General features: G+C 44.8%; 2 pseudogenes across 1 annotated transcript; one reads left to right on the forward strand and one right to left on the reverse strand.

The window, feature by feature from the left end:
• Positions 1 to 693: 693 nt before the first annotated feature.
• Positions 694 to 11561, reverse strand: LOC101969371 (uncharacterized; annotated as a pseudogene). The gene is made up of 4 exons (XR_013431151.1): positions 7879 to 11561; positions 5306 to 5432; positions 4759 to 4890; positions 694 to 4229 (listed from the first exon to the last, which is right to left on the reverse strand). The product of XR_013431151.1 is annotated as an uncharacterized LOC101969371 (transcript).
• Positions 11562 to 20364: 8803 nt separating this feature from the next.
• LOC144371005 (vomeronasal type-1 receptor 4-like) lies at positions 20365 to 21468 on the forward strand (annotated as a pseudogene).
• Positions 21469 to 23163: the final 1695 nt, after the last annotated feature.

Here is a 23163-nt window from a genome sequence, read left to right on the forward strand (position 1 = left end):
CCATTATGTATGCTAACAAATTATTCACACAGAAGTCAAAAAAGAGATATTATTTTACCTTTAATGCCCACTTTTATATACTCTATTTTTATTTTTGCTTTATGGAAAAAGGTGCATTCTGTATGTCTTACTTGGCCAACAATAGAAAGGCATTTAGAAACACACTAATAATGCTGGTGGATGCTGGTAATCCCAAGGACTATTAAGATTGATGGTGGATGACCCACGTTCAAGACCAGGGTAGGCCACTCAAGCAAACACTTATCCCAAGATTGAAATAAATATAAAATCAAATCAAATAAAGGGACTAGAGATATCCTTCAGATGTCGGTAGAGAGGCCTTGGGCTTAATGCCCAGTACTGGGGGAGGGAGGAAAGGAAAAGGAAGTATGAGATGCACATTCATCAACAATGACGAAGGCTCTCGGGTGTCCATGTCTGATGCCGTGCTTCTGGGATACTTCCTACCCACATACTTACCCTAGAACAGAGCATGGAATAACTCAGGTGCAAAGCATGATTATCTGTTCCCAAGATTATATGTTGTTTGATCCACCAGGGAAATAAAAAAAAAAAAACCTGTTATAAATCTCTTTGAACCTTAGGAATCTAATGGTGCATGTTAAGTTTCCAGTATAAAGAACCAACTGAGGTGGAATAAACTGTTGTAGAAGAAACACAATCCACTCATACTTATGTGAAAAATTAGATTTTATTAACTACCATATGAAATCTATGGTACACTCTGAATAAATCAGCAGCAAATGTAACCTCAGCAGGTAAAGGTGGATCCTCATGAAGCATGTGCTGTTGTGGTTCTTTAGGTTCATCTCTTCTCTCTGATAACTTTTCAGTTCCAAGAATGAGACCAATAGTCACCAACTGTGCTAAACAGCTATGGCCATTAAATGCAGCAGTGGCCACCATTTCCCTGCATTCTTCCTGGACATAATCAGGCCCTAGGAACACACTCCTCTCCTCCGATAAAAAGCCCAGTCCCTGCAGTCTTGGCTGTCCCACTTCAGGCAGTGTGTAGAGTGTTCCTTACCCCATCCCACTATGGACAATATGGACAAGGGTGCACAGACCACCCCAGGCAGGATAACTGATATCTCAATTCTACATCCTCATCAGTCCCGTTGAAATATTTCTTGGTGCAGGCAATACTGAATTTTAATAGGCAGTGTCCTCCTACTCCAGGAGCAAGAACAACAGGGATCTTCGTTTCACGAAGTAAGACCTTTACTCCTATGGGTTCCTTTCTGGACACAGCTGTGAAAGACCCATAAGGAAGGCACAGAACCCAAGACGAGCAGGATACTTTCCAAGAAATCTCAAAGAATGAGACACTTTACAACATGAAGATAACTGGGCCTTTTCAAATGTCCCTGCACCTTTGATATGTCCTGAGTTATAAAACATTATATGATTTTTCCACAGTATGCGAGGCCAGAAGCTAATCTTTGATAATCAGACTTATTTATCCTTCCTATATATGTTCTGACATAGAGGATTGTGTGAGAATTGGTGAAATAAGATAACACAGTACATTTGTTAAGAGTCCTTCGTAGTGTATGGACTCACTGGTGAATCCTGAGGACACTACCTTGATGAAAGAACTATCCAGGGTCACAATGTCTGATTTTGCCAGAATAAATCCCCTCAGGCAACAAAAACAAATGTTTGGGGAAAAAAAAACAAACCCCAGCACATTCCTTACAACTGGATGGTATTCTCTGGGTCATGTACTGTTCCAGATTTTAAAGCTTAGATTTAAGATCAGGGCATGACTTTTGCACAGCTTCCTCAAAGGTGTCTCTTTGATGCCCAGTGGTTCCGAGGCATGAAAGTCTGTCCTATGTGCTGTGATGGTGATGGATGTTGCTCTTTAGTATGGACTCTGACCACTGCTTGAATTCATAATTGTGAATTCAATTGTGGCAGGGAGTGCCACACTCGCTGCATTCAAGCTCTACCCCTAGGACGTCTTCTCACATATTGTGCAAGCTGTGAACTGTGCCAGAAGAGCTTGGCACCTGCAGACATTTCCATGGTTTCTCTCCAGTGCGAAAAAACTGATGTCCACTGAGACATGAGCACTGAAGATAGGCTAGGCCAAAGTCATTATGCTTTTGTGCCTTACCTGACGTGTACAGAGGGTTGAGTGCATAGTAAAGATTTGCCATCTTGGTACATTTATGAGTTTTTTGGTCCAGCAGGAATCCTGATGACAGACTTTTACCTTAGGGCCTGCTTGCATCCAACGTTTAGGTGAGGTTCCTCTTCAACACAAACTAACTGAGGGTTTCTAAGCCTTAAATGAGACCTAAAGGCTCTGTATAGTCATTATACGTGGAAGATAGTTTCTCCACTAGGTAATAAAGTGGTCTTACATGGCTTGTATGCTGAGACTTTGCCTAATACATTTGTGGCTTTTCTCTGAGATCTTGACAATCTGCGTGATAGGAAATGTCAGTGAACACCTTCACATGCCCTCTTGGTGTGCATCACATGATTGGCAGGGCCAGATACACCCTACAGGCTTTGCCACATTCATCACATCCATAGGGTTTCCCTACAGCCTAAGTGCCTGATATGTGGAAGCCAATCTGACTGAAGACCTCAAAACATTCCTGGTACTTTTTTTTTCTCCTTATGGAGTGTGGGGATTGAACCCAGGGACTCAACAGTCTAGGCAATCTTTCTACCACTGAGCTACATCCCCAGCTCTTTATTTTATTTTGAGACAGTCACATCATGTTGGCCAGGCAGGATTTGCATCGAGCATCTTCCTGCCTCCTTGTGACGTAGTTGGGAACACAAGTGAGGCCCTTGCACAGTGATTACATGTTGAAGCCTTCTCTCCAGTATAGATCCTCCAGTGTCGTCTCAGGGATAATTCAGACTGAAGACCTTGCCACATAGATTTCACTTGTAAGTCTTCTGTCCACTATGAATTATCTGATGCTCTGTTAGGTATGAGTTGCAACTGAAGATCTTTTCACACTCACTGCATTTGAAAGATTTCTCTCCAATGTGGATTCTTTGATTACTTGCTAGAAATGACTTGTGACTAATAACACTGCCACACTCATTGCATTTTTAAGGTTTCTCCCCAGTACGGATTCTATGATGATAAGCAAGACGTGAACTGCAACAAAAGACCTTACCACATTCACTGCATTTGTAAAACATCTCCCAGTATGAATTATCATCAGCTGTCTTGCTAGGTCTGAGTTGAGGATGGAGACCTTGCCACACTCATTGCATTTGAAAGGTTTCTCTCCAGTGTGAATTCTCTTGTTGTTCAAGGAGTGAAATGTGATTGAAGACCTTCCCTCACTCATTACAACTCTAAGGTTTTTCTCCAGTATGAATTCTACGATGACTTGTAAGGTTTGATTTCTGACTAAAGAACTTGCCACACTCATTGCATTTGAAAGGTTTCTCTCCAGTGTGGATTCTTTGATGACTTATAAGGTTTGATTGTTGATGGAAGACCTTACCACACACATTGCATTCGAAAGGTTTCTCTCCAGTGTGGATTCTCCGATGTTGTGTAACATGTGCAGGCTGACTGAAGCTCTTCCCACACTCTTTACACTTGTAAGGTTTCTCTCCGGTGTGAATTCTACGATGACTTGTAAGGATTGATTCTTTATTGAAGACCTTGCCACACTCATTGCATTTGTACGGTTTCTCCCCCGTGTGGATAATCACATGTTGAATGAGGTATGAATTACGACTAAAGACCTTGCCACACTCATTACATTTGAAAGGTTTCTCTCCAGTGTGAATTCTACGATGACTTGCCAGGTATGAAATCTGACTGAAGACCTTTCCACATGCATCACACTTGTAAGGTTTCTCCCCGGTGTGAATTCTCCGGTGCTTTGCAAGGTAGGATTTGTTACAGAAGACCTTGCCACACTCATCACATCTGAAAGGTTTCTCTCCAGTGTGGATTGTCCGATGTGGTCCAAGGTGTGAACTTTTATTGAACATCTTCCCACACTCATTACACTTGTAAGGTTTCTCTCCAGTATGAATTCTAAGATGACTTGTAAGATTCGATTTTTTATTGAAGACTTTGCTACATATATCACAAGTAAATCGTTTCTCTCCAGTATAGACTGTCTGACGTATAGTAGGGTGTGATTCTTGATTAAAGGATTTTTCAAGCTCATTACATTTGTACGGAGCTGCAGGAATGTTTGTTTCCGATTCTTCTACAAATGATAAAGAATATATAAGATCATGTTCATATTTATGAGAAATGTTTGCTTTGACAATAAAAGGAATTCTTTGGTGGGGTAGTAGGAAAGAAACATTGAAAGAGGTAAAATAAGCCAGACTCAAAAATTAAGGGTTAAACTGTTGCTCTCATATATAGAAACTTATCCAAATAAAGGAGAAAAGGCAGTTGAGGAAGTGAATGCATACAATAAAGATACAGAGAAGATGGGGGCGGGGGAGGAATGGGAGGAAAAATGAAATGAATTTAACAAAATCATGTTACGTTACTATATAAAGATACCAAAGGGGATGTCATCGTCATGTATACATAGAGAAAGTTTAGAGGAGGGAGAATAGGGAGAAGGAGCAGAGGAGGAAAAGGAGAAAGTGGAGCTTGAAAGCAAATTCCTTGCATGTAAAGCCCAGGAAATGGACTTCACCTTAGCCCTGACCCCTCCCATTGCCAAAGCGCCCCAACTCTACTTAGTGGGCAGCTGCCTCTCTGCCCATGTGAGCTCTTACCTGCTTTCACACCCTCCACACATGCCCACTCATTTGCAGGCCTGGATATTTCCTCTGGGCCATTCACACTCCAGGGCTCCCTCCCTTGCTCCAACCAGGAGAGGACACTCGGGTCTGAAGGACACATTCCTGCTTGTAAAGAGAAAAGAAGCTGATGCACTGTGGCTTCTCCACAATCCAGCCCTATGTGCACGTGAGGAAGAGGATATTACAGAGGGATACAGAAAATATTTCACTATATCATGTAGGTATCTAGCTCTCTTCCAAGAACCACTGAATCAAAAGGAAAGAAATAGAAAACGGGGAACTGGATATTTTAAGAGTGGGCTGTGGGCTTTATGTTGTGCTTCATCTCTGGAAACACCACTGCAGTATCATGAAGGGGACAGAACATCTGAAGAAAGGGAACAAAGAACAGCTGATATACTGTGGAGCGTCTTTCACAGGCAACAGGACTTCAATCAGTCAATGTAGAGAATCCCAAAGACAAAAGGGAAATGCTACGATATACAGGGCAGATCCCAGCATCAGGGGAAGTCAAGCTCACCCAGGGAGACCAGGTTCCTGTAGGTCTCCAGCATCACGTCCCTGTACAAAGTCCTCTGAGCAGGAAACAGGCACTTCCACTCCTCCTGGGAGAATTCTATGGCCACATCCCTGAATGTCAGCGGACCCTGAAATTAAAACAGACTTCACAATTGGGCACTGGGGACAGTTACAGTCTTGATGCAAAATGTGAACCATAGTACCCAGGCATGGTGGCACATGCTTGTATCCCAGCTATCCCCAGGCTGAGGTGGGAACATTGTAAATTAGAGGTGGGATTGGGAAACATAGCAAGATCCTCTCTGAGAATAAAGAACATAGGAGTAGAGATATAATGTCACAGGGGAACTAGGTTCAATCCCATTACTGCAAAGAAGAAAACTAAAGTGAAATGAGAAGGGAGGAGAAGTGTAAGCATGCAACTGATTCAAGTGAGAAGAGCTGCACTGTGAGGCTGTAAATACACATTTGGTATCTGTCTGTCTGCTGATGTGGAGCTCACCTGGAATCCCTGGAGAGCTAAGAAAGAGTTCTGTGCTAGTGATACGACAGGTGCCAAAGCCCCCTAGAGAGCTTCACAACGAGGCTTCTCCCCACAAAGCCACAGGCAGGAGAGGCTGTTGTAACACAGTCCTGCCATCCACCTCCAGGGAAGGGACAGGGACTGAAGTCCCAACTGATCACCATCACCCAGGATGTAATCAAGCCTGCCTACATAATGGAGCCTCCATAAAATCTCAGCAGGACGGGGTGAAAGGGTGTTCAGATCAACGCGTGGGTGGAGGGTCCTGGAGCGGGGGCGCACCACCCAAAGTCATGTGAGCTCCACGTCCTTTGTCCCACACCTTGGCCTATGCACCTCTTCCATGTGCGTGTTCACCTGTCTCTTCTGAATAGGCGTCACCACAAGGAAAATGCAAGTAAAGTCCTTGACAGTTTTAGGAAGCACTCTAACCACTTTTTGAATGTGAGGGGATGAAGGAAGCCCCATTTATAGAAAGTCGTTCTGAATCACGAGCCATACTTTTGCAGGCCTCTGAAAAGGGGCCCATTTTGTGGGACAGAGACCTCAGCTGGTGGAATCCACCATGTATCTACACAGACAGTGTCTGCATTAGGTGAAATGACAAGTGCCCTCTGAAGAACTGCATTCTTGGCATATGGGCAAAAACCCTCACTTATTTGGGATTACAGAAGCTTTCTGTGTGCAGAGGGTATATAGGGAGAAACTGAGCTTGCTTTCCCTGTGTGTTCATATGTTCTGGTATTTCTGAGAATGTTATATCTCCTAGTTGTGTTTTACTTTAATTTTCCTTAAGACAAGATACTGCCTAAATCTGTATAGATTTCTCCCCTGTAGAACACATAAGAAACATAGTATCAGCCATAGTGTTACACAGCTGTAATCCTGACCCAGGAGGAAGAGGCAGGAGAATCACAAGTTCAATATCACCTCAGCAATGAAGCAAGACTCTAACTATAAAAAAGAAAAAAACAAGACAGCAAGGATTGAGGATATAACTCAATGGTAGAAGGGCCTGATTTCAATTTCTAAGAAAGAAAAAAACAGGAGTCAGGATGCTCAGAGTCACTGTGTTCAGAGACTGTGCTGCAGGACACTGTGCAGACAAAGCAGTCCATAGGAAAAAGAGGTCTGTGCAGAACCAACCGGAAGTTGGGGCTGAAGGTAGACAATTCACATAAAAATTCATAAAATTTAGTTATGGTACTGGACGATGAACCTGGGTGCTTCACCACTGAATAAAACTGCCAGCCCCCCACCCCAACTCCCCGCCTTTTTTTTGTTGTTGTTTTTTGGTTGTGGAAGACTGACACAGGACACTTACCACTAAGCTACTACAGACGTCTATTTTTTCATTTGAGACACATTAGGTCACAAATCTTCACATTCAGTTTCAGAAGCCTATAAGGACCCCAATTTTCCTTCTGTGCACAATGGAATAAATACAGAAGCCAATTGCAGGAGAAAAATTAATACCCCCAAATATGGGAAAATGAAACACCTCATTCTTAACCAACTAATGGTAAACAGGAAAAGGATTCAGAAAATATCTGAAACAAAAGCAAAATAAAAACAAATACACCAAAACTGATGAAATGCAATGAAAAAGAAAAAAAAAAAAAAAAAAAGAAAGACCTTAGGATACTGAAACTTTACAACAAGGAGGAAGGAACCCAGGTCAACTAACCATACACCTCCAGGGGAAAGAGCCAAGTGAAGGCAACAGAAGCACAAGGCAGGAAACAATGAGCACTAGAGGGAGAGAACTGGTGTGGAGGACAGGGACACCACCAAACAGCACACTCACTTTTTTAAAAGATCAAACAAAATGACAGAGGATTCCCAGGGACACACGGGGTGGCATCTCCTCATGGGTTCTCTGCCACCAGGTCACAGTGGGATGGAATCTAAGCACAGAGGATGGGGTAAGGGAGGCCCCAGGGAGTGTAGGCACACTTGACAGCCAGGAGGCCACAGAGTCACGGGAGGCCAGCAGCTCCCAGGCCCAGCACTGCACAGGGGACTCAGGACCACCTGAGAGATCACTGTACCTCAGTGACAGCCATTCCTGACTCCTTTTCTTTCCTCCTCCTCCTCTTCAGGGCTGTTTCCTCAGGTAACATGAGTCTTTACAAGTCAATCCTGGAAGGAGGAAACATACTGTTTAAGGCTCAGAATCATCACACCTTTCCTGTGCCACAGCCACATACACAGGGAGGACCTCCCCATGTGAGAAGACGGTCCCCTTCTGCCCACCCCTTTAGAGTGACCCAGGCATAGTAGTAAACTCCTGCAGGAAGGTGCACAGGTGACTTCGGTTACTCCTCTCTTTGGGCCTGGTCACCCTGCTGCTGAAGCACATACAGGCTGCAGCAGTGGGAAGCTGGGCAGCACTGGGCTCCCTTCAGGGCACAGGATGGCCCTGACCAAACTGAACCACAGCACAGTGCCCCCTCATTCTCCTGGGATCTCAGGCTGATCTCAGCCCCCAGAATGGAAGTCACAGTGCCAGTTACTCAATGCTGCACAGAGAAGAGAATCAGCTATTTTTCAGTATTATTAAAACTGGGTAACATCCTCATCCCTGAATGGCACATCCAGTTAGTAGAATTATTACAAAATGACTCGGGACTCTCATGGAACCCAAGATTAAGTACCCCCATTAGGGGCAAGCCCAGCCCACTACCCACCTTCTAGCTCTGCCCCTCTCTTGGAACCTTGTTCTTACCAGGATCCAGACAGCAGAAGGTGAAGGAACAGATAGAAATATGCAAAGTAGGCTGCATGGACCAGAGGTGAGGCAGGGTGTGGCTGGAGTGTTACAGGAGGTGGGGGACAGTCACAGGAGTCTCCATGCAGCAGGTAACATCAGAACAAAGACCTGAGGTGTTGACCACCTGCAGCCCAGTGTCAAGGAAGCCTAGACAAGGGTCAAGACCCAGTGAAGGCCCTGAGGCTTAAGCAACCTGCTACCAGGAAAAGGAAAGAGGCCTGGGTGGCTGAGAAGCAGAGGCCCTGAGGCAGCAGAACATCCAGGACCCAGGTCTTCCCACATCTTTCCCAAGCCTCAAGAACAGTGTGCACTCTAGTTTCCTCGCCTGTCTAAAAAATACATGTGATCTTTGACTTTGTCCTCTTAAGATATAAAACTTACCAATATGATAGTACATTGTGCTATTTCGATATATGTCAAAGTATTTAGCCAACACCCCCAAGTACAGGATCACCCTACATGAAATGCTGAGGACTACAGGGAAGAAGCACCTTGGGAGCTAAAGAAGTACAGGATGGACCATGAAGGTAGAAAGGCCCACTAACATCCCAGCATGGACTTGAGGACACAACTGGCCACAGAACTCTAATGTTCATAGGAGAAGTCTCCAGGAGAACTATAGGGAAGAATGCTATCAAAGCTGTGATCAAAAAGATGAGGAGAGACAGTGGGCACAGACAGGCTGAGCAGAGGTACAAGGCTTAACTGTGGGGCAGCAATGCCATCAGAGAACAGGCGGTGGGGCCTGGCAGCAGAGGAATTGCCAAAGTGATCAGGGAGGAATCATAATGAATGCAAGGAGAGTTTTAAGATAGGCAGATGTCCTAACAGCTAAGAAGAGAAAAGAGAAGAGGGAGTCATCAACTGGGCAATGTGCTACTGACAGAAAAGAGAAATGAAAAAGGGAAATTGGATACTGCATTTAAGCCAGGCTCAGTGGCACACCTGCAATCCCACCTACTTAGCTTGGGCCAGGAAGATGGAAACCTGGGACACTTACCAGACCCTCTCTCAAAATAAAAACTAAAAGGACGATGTATGTGACTCAGTGATTAAGTCCCCCAGGGTTCAATTCCCAGTACCAAAAAAAAAAACCCTTACATTTTATATATTTTATATGGGATTTTTTGGTACTGGGATATTTGGGATGTGTGTGTGTGTGTGTGTGTGTGTGTGTGTGTGTGTGTGTGTGTGTGTAAAATCTATCTTTCCTTTTCCTTTACTATCTGAGACAGAAGAAAATCCCAACTGTTTCTACTGTCTTACAATCTTTATAAATGCCTCCCCTCTATTCAGCAATATGTGGTTTCCCCTACTGGCAGATTCCTGGTGTCCCACAATCTCAGTACCAATCCTATTTATTTAAGGAAATGTCATCCTATAGATTAGGGGTTTAGGTCCACAACAAAGGCACTCACTTCACATGCTGTAATAGGGAGCTGTTATTCATCGTTGTATGATAATGGGTAAAAGTCATGGTGCCCAAAACCCCCTCCTGGGTTTCAGTTAATCTTCTAGCATATTCTTCCAGGTGTAACTGTATGCATAATAAAGTATTTCCCTAAGTGAAATTACCCCATGCAACAAATTAAAGAGACCCGAGCAGGGATCATGGGAAGCTCTAATTTATAGCTCACCAATGAATTCAGGTCCCAACCCAGGACATACGACTGGCATGGGAAGTGGGGTGTGTATGGAATTATGGTACTAAAACCCTCAACCAGTGGCATTGGATACTATCTCCAGGTAGTGATGCCCAGATCTGGATGCAATTACAGAAACCTAAGATGGTATATGACACAGAACTGTTTGCTGACGGAGACAGATTCCCAGGAATTTAGATGACCACAGTTAAGAGTGCTGTACACAGTGTTGCACTTCAGCTTTCCCTATCCCCTCACCAACACTACACCATCTCTGGAAAACACAAGAGGGTAACCCACAACTGAATGGCTCAAGTCACTGCCTTCTGGCCCAGGAGACTACAAAAGGAAGCTATCCTAATCCCAGAACTGCAGAACACACAAAACGTAGAAACAGCAGTTTTGTCATTCTCTTCTTCAGCTGTATAGTTCAAACAAACAAAAAACTTAACTTACACTTACCTTATTGGAGACAGAAATCAATGTATTACAACGTCATCATCCACACCCAGGGGCCCCATCTTCATTGCTGCTTCCCTCCCTCACTCTGATCATCTCCATTCTCTCCTCCACTCTGATTTCTTCCCCCATCCTGGGTCCTGCTCCCTTGGCTTTTCTCTCCTCTCCTGGTTTCTCCCCTTCTTCCCTCTATTCCTTCCCTCCATCTGATCTTCCCCATTCCTGCAACTCCCTTCACCTCCAGTCAGTCTTTCTGCCCAGTCTTTGTTCCCAATCTCCACAGATGTCTGCCTCTTTCTTCCCCATCCACTCTCTCCCTCTGGCCTGCCTGCTGCAGGCCCCTGTCCGCATGCTCTGGACCCGCACATCACTAGGCCTCTTCCCTGGGCGCCCTGGTCACTAGTTACACCTCTTCTTGTCCCAGCACCAGTTGTCCTCTGCCATCCCTGCAGATAACCCATCCTCTCCTCCCCTGCTCAGCCTGAGGTCCTCCCCATTATGCCCCTTTCCCTAGGTGGCTGTCCTTCACGTCTCTGGAGATGGAGATTCTAGATTTCTCCATTTCCTTTTCTCCTTGTTGGGAGGATTAGGAGACAGGACGCGCCCTCTGTGGAGAACTACCCGCGCTCCGACTGGCTGCGGGCGGCGGGGAGCGAGCGGGGACCCACAGGGCGTCCAGAGGCCCAGGCCAACCCCGGCGGGGACTCGCGCCAGGGCGCAGACCAACGCGACTCTCCCGCGGCGACCGAGCTGACTACAGGTGGACGGCGCGCGGCAGGGACGCAGAGGTCTGTGGGGACCGAGTCCCCGCCACGGACCCGACAGCGACCCAGTAGCGCAAACAGCCCAGAGACAGGGAACTCACTTGCCGGGAGACCACCGGATCCACTTCCGGGTCTCCTGGTGGACGCGCGGGCTCACGGAAGATTGCAAGGGGGAGGAACCTGGAGCTGGTGGGCGGGGCCGGAAGCTTGACGATGGAGAGAGTGGATCTCACAGGTTAAAACCCACCCAATGAGCGGGGTCGGAACGCTTGACGGGCAGGGTGGGAACCATGGAGAGGGCGGGCCTCAGAGGGTAAAACCACCTGGTGACGGGGGTCGGGAAAGCTGACGGACAGGGGCGTGGCGATGGAGAAGGCAGGACTCACTGGGTGAAACCTACCCAGTGGACGGGATTGGAAGGCTGACGGGCAGGGGCGTGGCGATGGAGAGGGCGGGACTCATTGGGTGAAACCCACCCAGTGGGCGGGATTGGAAGGCTGACCGGCAGGGGCGTGGCGATGGAGAGGCCGTGACGCACAGGGTGAAACCCTCCCAGTGGGCGGGATTACAAGGCAGACGGGCAGCGGCGTTGCCTTGGAGAGGGCGGGACTCATTGGGTGAAACCTACCCACTGGGCGGGATTACAAGGCTGACGGGCAGGGGCGTGGCCATGGAGAAGGCGGGACGCGCTGGGTGAAACCCACCCAGTGGGCGGGATTCGAAGGCTGACCTGCAGGGGCTGATGTTGGACCGACCCCCCTTGGTGGAGAAACCCTGCCAGTGAACCCAGGGGTCAGAGTTTCCAATGTGCTGAGAATAGAGAGCCTTTGCTGGGTACAGAAATGCTAGCAGTTGAATTGGGTTGAGGTCAGCCTGCAGGGAAGTGCGGTGGTCCAGGATGTGCTGGACCTGAGCATGAACCCCAAAACGCAGGGTCTTAGTGGGCAAGGGTGTGGGCGAGGCCTGATTATCCTGCTTTCCGCGGTTTTGTGTTTTATTACTGAAAAAGGAGGTGAGACTCCCTGGGACGCTGGGACGCCATGGAAATGTGGGAGGTCACTTCGCCCTTGGGGAGGGCCGGTGGGGTTAATGTTGGGTGATAGGATCTAGTTCAGTTCTTGGTATTACAATTAATTTTAGCAATTGAATTCAAAAACCCTGGGATTATCCATGAAGTCCTTGCGAATCTGAATGTGAAAGGAAAATGTGGCGGGCAGCATGTATAATTTCACCCTGAGGCCCTCAGGATATAAATCCCACCCCCCCACACCTCCACCCACCTCCACCCACCCCCACCCTGCTCTTGTGACTGACATCACATTGTTCCTGGAACTAAGCCAAGGGTTGGGTACTGCCTCTGAGGTGAATGGATGAAAGAACTAGATACTGTGCTCTGATGGAAGTGCACATGGCAGGATGCTAAGCTTGAGGATTTTTTTTTCTTTTTATCACAAGCAAAATTTTGCATTGCATGTATATAGCATATACATAACAACACAGTAAATTTCAGCTCTTCTGAAACCTAGGACACTTAATTACTGAGCCACACCCCCAGGCCTTTTTTTTATTTATTTATTTTGAGACAGTGTCTCACTCAGTTGATTATGGCCTCACTAAACTAATGAGGCTGCCTTTGAACTTTCTATCTGCCTGTCTCAGCATCCTGAGCCACAGGAATTACAGTAGTGAACCACCATACCTAACTATATATGAAATTTTAATATGTCCTAAACCTCAAAAATTCCTGACCTCAAACACTATTGGATATTAACTGCCCCCCACACACACACACAAACACACAGACAACACTGAATCCCAGTTCACATATCTGAGGTTTACCAGAGTCACTTGCAGGATATATGCACTGTAAAAATGTTACAAGGGTTTAGACTTTTCACTTCTGCCTCCAAATATCCAATGGGTGGCTAAAGGCAGGACTGAGACATGTCATCTCTGCCTCCATTTTACATCTAACTCTTTGGCTCCAAGTCACCTTGGATTCCAAACAACATTTGACCAGATAAACATCTTGTGTTGACTCCAGAGTACTTCACAGCAAGAGCCACTTTCTTTATTCAGGAGGAGGCTCCACCTGGCTAATCCTGAGATAATGATGCACTACATTGAGGTGGGAATTTAAAAATAAAGGGAAATATACTGAGTCTCAAAGGAAGTGCCCATGAACTGTTGTGAAACAGACTGGTCCAGCAGCAGCAAGTAGCACTCTTGGAGGACAACTCCAAACTTTATTTTTCACAAACAGGAACAGAAGAGAACAAACTACAAATGCTGAGCACTGATCCTCAGTTTCTCACAACATTTCTACTCTTCAGTCTGGTGTTGTGGCTGAGTGGTAAGGCACTTGCCTAGCTGGACTAGATCCCACAAGCCTGTTGCCATGCCATTTCAAAATAGAGTACTCAGACTCAGATATTTTCAATACAAAATGTAGGGACTTAGGGTTAATTAGGTTTGCTGAAGAAATGATGTAGCAAGGGAAGGGAACTTACTCTTGCCCCAGGCATTCGTTTCTCAGGATAACATTTCTACAATTTCATTTTACAACTGGATCTGGTTTTGCTACCCCAGAACCATGGAAATGCATAAAGCACCCATGAAACAAATTGCAAGGCCCCACTGATATGTGCTTGATTCATGCCCTTCAGCCTTGTAACCTGAGGTCAATACTCAAGCACAAGGAAAACGTGGTATTTGCTTGCTCTGACCTGACTCCACCTCTAGCCCAGGAGCTAGGAACTGTTCCTTTATGAATATTAACATCATCATTCTAGGGGTTAGTCCCATGCTCCAGAAATAGCCAGGCTTCTCCCTTGAATGTATTTGCCTTGCTTTACCCCAGAGGAGACTCCATTTAGAGAGGGCTCCTATTCTTTCTTGAATATGCATTTACCTCCTAAATAAATCACATTGTATGCCTTTGGCATGTGCTGAAATTCTTTTCAGTCATGTGTGCCAAGAACACCCCTGAGACAATTTTCCCCTTTTGTCTGGAAGCTCCTCAGAGCCTTCTCCAAACACATCTCTTCCCCTGTCACAAGACCTCACTTAGAGAGAATCACTTGCTTTTGCAGCCGAGAAAAGCCTTCTCCTATGCAAATCTCCAACCCTTGCTCTCATTACCCTTTTTTAAATTGTGTGTGTGTGTGTGTGTGTGTGTGTGTGTGTGTTTTCTCCCCTGTTAGGGATTGAACTCAAAGTCTTGCACATGTGCTACTTGAGTTAAACCTACAACAACTGGAGCTATAACTCCAGCCCCACTCCCCCTTATTATAAAACCTCATAGTCATTGTCAGCCAGTTTGGGGCATTGAATTCAGAGTTAGCAACAGTATGCAGCTATTTCCTCACTTACATTCTACAGTTGCAACATGTAATGTAGAGTGGGCACTTTACCACTGAGTCACATCCACAAATCTACTTTGTAGTTTATTTAGAGACAGGGTCTCACTGAGTTGCTTAGTGCCTCACAGTTGCCGAGGTTGTCTTGAAATCCCCATCCTCCTGTCTCAGCCTGCTGGGGTTATAGGCATCCACCACTGGGCCTAGTCATTGTCAGCCTCTTGAAGAGAGAGATAAAGAAGCAGGTTCTCTTCTCTTCCCAATGTAGTTCTACTGACTAAAGTTCCTTTCATGTGTTTACCTTATTTTTTGAGGGGGAGGGGGCGGTGACTGCCCTGACCTGGTTTATTGAATCCTCAGAGCCAGGCCTCTGTTTGAGGACCTCAATACTGTAAAGGTAAAATTTCCAAGCTGATTCTAAGCTGCAGAGCCTGAGTTAAAGTGTAAAAGACCAGGCATCCTAAAGTTTCCAAAGTGCAGGGATTGGGTTAAAAAGTAAAAGACTAGGTATTGTTAGAGTCCCTCTGCTACCCCCAAAACCTGTAATCCCTGTAGCTGTTAGGACAATACTGGAACTGCCCAGTAAATATTTCCACTGACTTTCTGGTTGTTTAATAGCTAAGGGTTCCGAGTTGCTTAGCACGTAGGCATTGCAGGACCTAAACCAATCAGTTTGAATGTGTACCCCACTTAGGAGCACCAATCACTCCTGCCCTGATTGTTCCCGCCAATGTATGCACTAATCCTGACTCAGGGTTGTTGTTCAATTTTCCCGCGCCTCATGATGATTTGTTCTGATGTATGCAAAGCCCCCCACCCTCTCCAAAAAGTGTACTTAAGCTCCGCTTGAACTCTGCTCTGGGCTCTGGGCTGCTCTCCCTCCTTGAGTGAGCACAGAGTCCTAGCGCGCTGGAATGGATCCCCAATAAATATCCCCTTTTGCCAATTGCATGCAGTCAGTCTCTTGGGTGGTCTCTCCCTCCGACGTTTCGCCAGACCCTTACAATACCAAGACATATAAAAATTAGTTTTTCCTACTGAAAATGAGGCAAGCAATTCTCTGCCTGTCCTTTTTAGACTTTCACCTTAGAAACTTGAAATTTAATCAATTTTCTCCTGTGCTTAAGATGTATATAAATTCTTTTGAAAACTGAATAGGAGTGTTGTCAGCTTTATGACCCAGAAATGTCTTCAAGGACCAAAAAGCCATCTCTTAAAACATCCCAGTAACTGAGGCAGGGTAGGCACCCCACACTTCAGGCATCGGGCTGAAATTTGCAATCTCTTAGTGCATTACCTATGTTACCCACAACATTCTAGTTTAAAGGTTTATTCAATTACAATATTTTCTTCTTTCTCTCCTACATTGGTGGGGAAGATTTTTTTTTAAGAGAGAGGAGAGAGAGAGAGAGAGAGAGAGAGAGAGAGAGAGAGAGAAAGAGAGAGAGAATTTTAATATTTATTTTTTAGTTTTTGGTGGACCCGACATCTTGTTTGTATGTGGTGCTGGGATCGAACTCAGGCCACATGCATGCCATGCGAGAGCAATACCCCTTGAGCCACATCTCCAGCCCAGTGGGGAAGATTTCTGAGGTGGGAAGCAATTTTGTTCTTAATTATATCTTCCCATGCCACCTGTTGGCAAAAAAAGAGCATGCACTCAATAGTTTACAACTAGTTGGAGGAAAGTGTTCTCGGCTCCCAAGACAAGTGGCCTGCACAGGCAGCTTTCATCCCTCACCCTAACTTGCTGCACTATTAATTTCCAACCTAAGGAAGCCAACCGGGTCACACAGGTCATCCAAAAGATGCAAGGAATGCAAAAACAGAACAATCAGCCCCAGCTGGATGACTCCATTTTCACTGTTCAGTTTGACTTGGGGACTCCCTGCATGTGGTTAGTCTGTAGGAATGATCTCCAGGCTTTTTGATTTAAAAATATCTACTGTTTTGGAAGATTGTGATTTTTAAGCCAGCCTCAGGAATGGTGAGGCGCTTAGCCACTCAGTGTGGACAGCAGTGACAGTGTCTGAGATTGGGGTCCCTGATGACTTCATGGCTACTTGGTGACTGGGAAAGTTTCTGTGCATAGGCATAGTGTGGGAAGTCGTTCTCACACGTGATTGGATACCTCCCTGACTGGGTGTGAGGCACTCAGGCCAGCTGTGTCTGAGCTTATCCCCACCCTTTTCAGGTGCGAGAGCCTGTCCATGTGGGGGTGTGACTGACCATTGATGCTGAAACCAGTCACTGACCCTGACCTTGGAATGCTGTCCCCCTTGACCTTCATTGCATGGAATTTTCCCCTGAATTTTTTGTTCCCCAATAGAAGCCCACTCTCAGGCGTGCTCCCCCCTCTCTCCTGCTGGTCTCTTGTGTAAACCTCCCTACCACATCAGGTGGCTCCAGGCAGGAGCCAGGAAGGGCCCTCTCTTAGCAAGGCAAGAAAAAGGTAAATTGAGTCTATGTGTCTTTCTTTTGATCTCACTAGTTATCTTCTATGTTTGGAACCTCTAGTATGAAGCTAGCATGCTGGTCCCACAGCAGCATAGGATGCCCGGTTGCCATGGAGATGTCCTCCATGCTAGAGTCATACCCCATGTCACATCACCGAAACCCAGGTTTTTCCAAGTGCTGGGGACAGGTTCCGTGTTCACAATGCTCGATCCCCTTATGCCTCCATTCACTACCCATAAGCATATGCTCCAAGTGACCCATCTGTTGGATGCTCTCCAACTGAGCTTTCCTAGTGACAAGCTCCATGGCCAAGGGATGGCTGTGATGACAGCATAAGGTGTCACAATCAGGAGCACTCACCCTGGGTGTGGTCTGCACTCTGCATACCCCAGCCTGCCTGGAGCTGAGGCCACAGGGACACAAGGATAGGCCCTGTTCTGGGTCCCAGCCTCTCCCAGGAGGGGAAGGGAATGGGTAAGGAAGGGAAGGAGACAGAATTAGCAAGATTTGGTGTCAAGAACTTAGGAAAGCATGGAGTCCAATGAGACACACAAACCCTCTTCAAGTCCCTCAGAGATCACTTATCACAACTTTTGGCACATTTCATAGAAACCCTGTCAGCTTCCAGGGATCATGGGAAACCAGCAGCATCTCCCAGACTCCTCAACACTCATTCTGAAGTTACTAACAAGGAACTCATAATTGCTTTAGTAATTAACAAGTGTGGAGAAAGTTTTTCAGCCTTGTCCTGGGCTCCCCAGGCCTGCACTGTCATTGCCTCTCCAGGTGAAGTGATAATTGCAGCCCAGAGGGGAAGTGAGGTCACAGGAGCACAGACCTTTGTCTCAGGGCCCAGCTCCCTCCCTCCCTCCATGCTGGCTGTCAGGACCTCACATTGAGCCCAGCACCTTGCACACAGGAAGCACAGTGAGTGGTTTCAATATCAGTGTCATCAATAAGAAAAGGAAGTCTGGGGATGTGCTCCTGTATGCAGAGGGATTCCGGGATAGAAACAGATTCTGTGGAGAGGTAGACTAAGGAGAGGAATAATTCCTTCAGTAAAAGGAGAAGTGTCCCTGACCTGATGCCTTAAGTTATTTAATAAAATCACCACGGAGGATGTTTGTGGGTGAATAATATCATTGATAGTGAATTCTGATTTGGAAGGGGCTTAAGGACTGAAGTTAGCAACTAACATATTCTTCACATTATTTTAGACAGACCTTAGAATAAATTTTTTTAATTTCCACCATATCCATGTATGTAATGTAAGATGAAGATGGAACTCTTTCTGTGCAGAAGCCAACACCTGGGACTGTTTCTGGGGGAAAAAAAAGTTGCTCTTTTGCAACTTTGATACAATCCACTTAAGTGAGACAGGAATCACGTCTCCTCTGGATGCCTGTGCTGTGATGGCTGAGGCAAGACTCTCTTCCTGCTGGACACACAGAGAAGGTAACATTATAGTGATGACAGTGGTCTTCAGTAACAAATGAATCTGTGTTAATAATCTGTATTAATAATACTTCAACATTAATTACAAACTCGTGACTTTTTATTTATTTCATTTCATTCAGTGTGCAATTCACACGCTGCAGCTTCTACTGACATACCTCTTATAGTGAAATGTCCTCCATAAATCCTAGTTCATTGCCGACAATTTCACTAAAATAGCAGTCAGTGCACAGGAGCTTTTAGTCTGAAATTAGTGAGAACTTCATTTCTATCCTAAAGTACTTTATCAGATATTAGTATTTCCTACTTCATAGTTTAGGAACAAAGTAATATTTTTGAACAATTCATTTATAAATTCCAGTATATTTTTATTCTAGCAATGACAACCAATGGATATTTCTGCTATGGAACTAAATCTTTGTTTAGAGGGGATAGTCTTCCATTCATCTATTATAAATTTTAAAATCACATGATTTCCTAGTATCTGTTTTGGTTCCTCATGTAGAGTTTTTCCTCCTTATGCGTTTTTAGATTTTTCATTAGTGCACTATTGTTACACATAATACTGAGGCTCATTAGGAGAGCGTGGCATACAATTTGCTCCACTTTAGTCCCTACTACTTTTCTTTCCCTTGCCTCCTCCCTCCCCCTGTTCCCTGTGGAACTAACCCTCAGCTCAGTCTTACATTCATTAAATCCAATGTGGACCCAGGGCAATTTCTGGAGGACACATGAGCATGCATCAGATTGGAATTGCTGGCATAGAGGTTTATATCTTAGCCAGTAAGTGGACACCACCAATTTTGCCACATGTTTGCACCAATTTTAACACCCATTGCAGTTCATGAGATCCCTGTCCTATGTCCATCCCTGCCAATCATGGAATTGCCTGCCATTTTATTTTAAATTTAGGTTGGTATGTGCTTATACTATGGGATGGTTTAAATAAAGACAATGAACATTCCCCCATATTTATTAGTCATTGAATGAAATCTTTTTATCTTGAAGTACATATTAGAAAGGCTTGCCTGTTTTTGTCCTATTGTGAATTTTGTAAGACTGTTGGTGCAGGATACATCAAACTCATTCACCCTGTGTATGGAATCTGATGAGAGTTAATTCTCAAGGTAATATGCCCTGACTTGTCATTTAAACCATATGTTTAGGGTGTTTGTGCTGTTTAATATACATTTTCTTACCTAAGACCACAGAAGTAATTTTTTGTGATTTTAAAAACTCCATTCCTTATACTTAAAAGTTTAGGTCAGAAATCCACTGAGATCTGATTTGTTGTTTGGTTTGGATGGCAATTGAAGTTCTTTTGCCAATGAGACTACAAATATCATTCATTTGGAAATGTTAAATGCTAAAAGCTTTCTATGCATTTGCTTCTTCTTTTCATTGCTCCTCACAGGATAGACTCATCTGATCATCCAGGCTCACTTTTTCTATAAAATATACTGCTAATTCTCCCCAGAAACATGTGCATCTTGAGGTCTTTGCAATCCCCCAGGTGCATGCAATAAAAGTTACTCTTGGTGTCAAAAATTATTTTAAGAAGGGGATCTCACTATGTTGCTCAGGCTGGCTTCAAACTCCTGGGCTCCAGTGATTCTCCTGCTTCAGCTCTGCAGGTAGCCTGTGGATACAGGTGCTCACCACTGTGCATGGGTACAGCTATTCTAAAGAAGTCATTTAGCTCAGAGGAACGACTGTTGTCATAATTTAAAGAACAATATGCTGAATGACAAAATGGCCTCCAGCTACATGGCTATAGGCATGACATTCTTATCACAGACTGCTGTTGGAATTCTGGGAAATTTCTCTCTGCTTTATTATCATTTGGTTCTTTCCTGCAATGAGTGTACATTGAGGTCCAGAGATTTGATTCTCAGGCACCTGACCATAGCCAACTCCTTGTTGATTCTCAGTAGAGGAATTCCCCAGACAATGACAGCTTTTGGGTGGAAATATTTTTTTCAGTAATTTTGGATGCAAACTCATCCTATACATGCAGCGAGTGGGCAAGAGTGTTTCCATTTTCATCACCTGCCTCTTGAGCATCTTCCAGAACATCACCATCAGCCCCATGAACTCCTATTGGAAGGATCTCAAAGGAAAAGCTCCAAAGTACATTGGCTTCTCCATTTCCCACTATTGGATCCTGTATATGGTGGTAAATTCCATTTTTCCTCTCTATGTATTTAACAAATGGAGTAGTGAAAATCTGACAGAGAAAAGAGATCATGGGTACTGTACTTCTGCAGTCTGAGATAAAATCATAGCAGCATTGTTTGTATTTCCTGAAGTTGTCTTTTCCGTGCTCATGATCTGGTCCAGTGGCTCCATGGTTCTCCTTCTGTACAGGCACAAGCAGAGGGTTCAGCACATTCACAGCATCAAAGTTCCCCCCAGATCTTACCCTGAGTCCACAGCCACCCAGAGAATCCTTGTCCTGGTGGGACCTTTGTGACTTTCCACACCCTCTCCTCTGTATTAAATTTGTATATTGCTCTATTTTCCAATCCAGTTTGGTGGTTGGTGAAAACCAATGACCTAATTTCACTATGTTTCCCCACTGTCAGCCCCTTTATTCTCATGAGCCGTGAGTCTACTATATCCACTTTATCCAGGCTCTGCTTTGTTTGAATAACAATTCCGTCTTGCTGGGTGCTGTGGCACATGCATGAAATCCCAGCAACTCAGGGAGCTTAGACAGGAGCATTCCACATTGGAGGCCAGTCTAACAAGTTAGTAAGACCCTGTCTCAAATTGAAAAAGAAAAAGAGCTGGGATGAAGCTCAGTGGTAAATCACCCCAGGGTTCAGTCCCCAGTTTCAAAATACAAGTCAAAAGTTGCCTCATTGTATCATAAGTACATAATTGCATGTTTTTGCACAATGTTCAAGGGTTTCATTGTTCTTCATACTGAAAAGAGCAATAAAGAAATGGATGGAAGAGTCACTTGACTTTCTAACTCTAAAGGACACAGGGGACCTCAGCTGGCTGATTGTGGGACCCATGTGGCCGTGGTGGAGGGGAACAGAGCTGGTAGTCCTCACCCCATGCAGAGCATCCTGTAGAAAGCCATTGTATTTCTGTTACTGGACGCAAACGAAATGGATGAGTTCACAGTCTTTCCAGGTCAGTTGGATTACATGGTTGACCAAGTGCTACACTCTGGAAAGGTAGCCTAGAGCAAATGCAGTGGAGAAATAAGTGTGGACCTTTTCAGAGGATAATTCTCCTTAGCATCGCCAGTAAGTTTATAACTCCCAGAAAAGTTTTGTTCCAAATCCTCTTTGTTGGATACCTGTTAAAACAGAGCTTGGGAAGACAGATTCAGCATCAACTCCTGGAATAAAGGAGAGGATTTTTTCTGCATACTGAAATAAAGATAATATTCTCTCAGGGGCAAGGAGCAAGGAAGATTTGTTAGCAGCTCTCCTTAAAATGTTTGTTTCCCTTCATTAAGGGATTCTCAAGTGTGATGCAAACTCCTTTCCTATGTAGTGTCCACCTGGGCCACTCCACACACCCTGACCTCCATTGTGGAAGAAAAGAAATTTGGTGGGAGCACAGTCCTCCTGCTGCCTGCTGAGCCTCAAGGAAGGAAGTGCCTGGTTTCTCAGTCGCACCTCTTCTGCTAAGATCTGTTCAAGGGTTGCAGCACAATCTGACACTTTCACATGTTGTGAAAATGCCCACAGCTGTCTTTCAAAACCGGCGGATAGATGGGCATGTCTTACCTACAACCTTAAAAGGTAGCACTTACCACTCTCCACATCAGAATACAGTCATGTATTTAGGCTAAGTTATAGCCTTAGGAGAACCAATTCATCTACAAACAGTGAGGTTGCTGGTGCAGGTAGGGATGTTAGTAAGATCAGAGAAGTTCCCACAGGTGGAGAACTGCAAAGGGGAGGGGAAGATCCATGAGGCTTCCGGGGTGAAAGCATCATGGAGGGACATTGGGGACAAATGATTATTATAAGAGGATATTTGTTTATGTGCCCTACACTGTCCTAATATCCCTGTCCCTGACTGTCACCCAAATGATATCTTCTGAGAAGGTCATGATTCATTGAGCTTTTCCTGTGAAAATGAACCCTTCTGGGAACATTTGAAGGAGTTTGAATTTGAATTTTCTATTTCTTTATAAAACTGAATGAGAGTATTTCTACAGATGATTTTAGTTTGGATAACACCAACTTGGTAAAATGTTTTTCTAAGCTTTACATTTTAAAAGACTATATACTAGAAGAACATGAATACATCTAATGTACAGAGAAACCAGTAAGGTTAGTGTCACAATTACAGAGATTTCCTTATACTATGCTTCACTTTCAAAGTAAAATTAAGGATCCATAGTCTATGATAACAATAATTATAGATCTGTATAGATTAGCAGTACTAGCAAAAACAA

This window comes from Ictidomys tridecemlineatus, chromosome 15 (genome assembly GCF_052094955.1).
Source record: "Ictidomys tridecemlineatus isolate mIctTri1 chromosome 15, mIctTri1.hap1, whole genome shotgun sequence".
NCBI lineage: Eukaryota > Metazoa > Chordata > Mammalia > Rodentia > Sciuridae > Ictidomys > Ictidomys tridecemlineatus.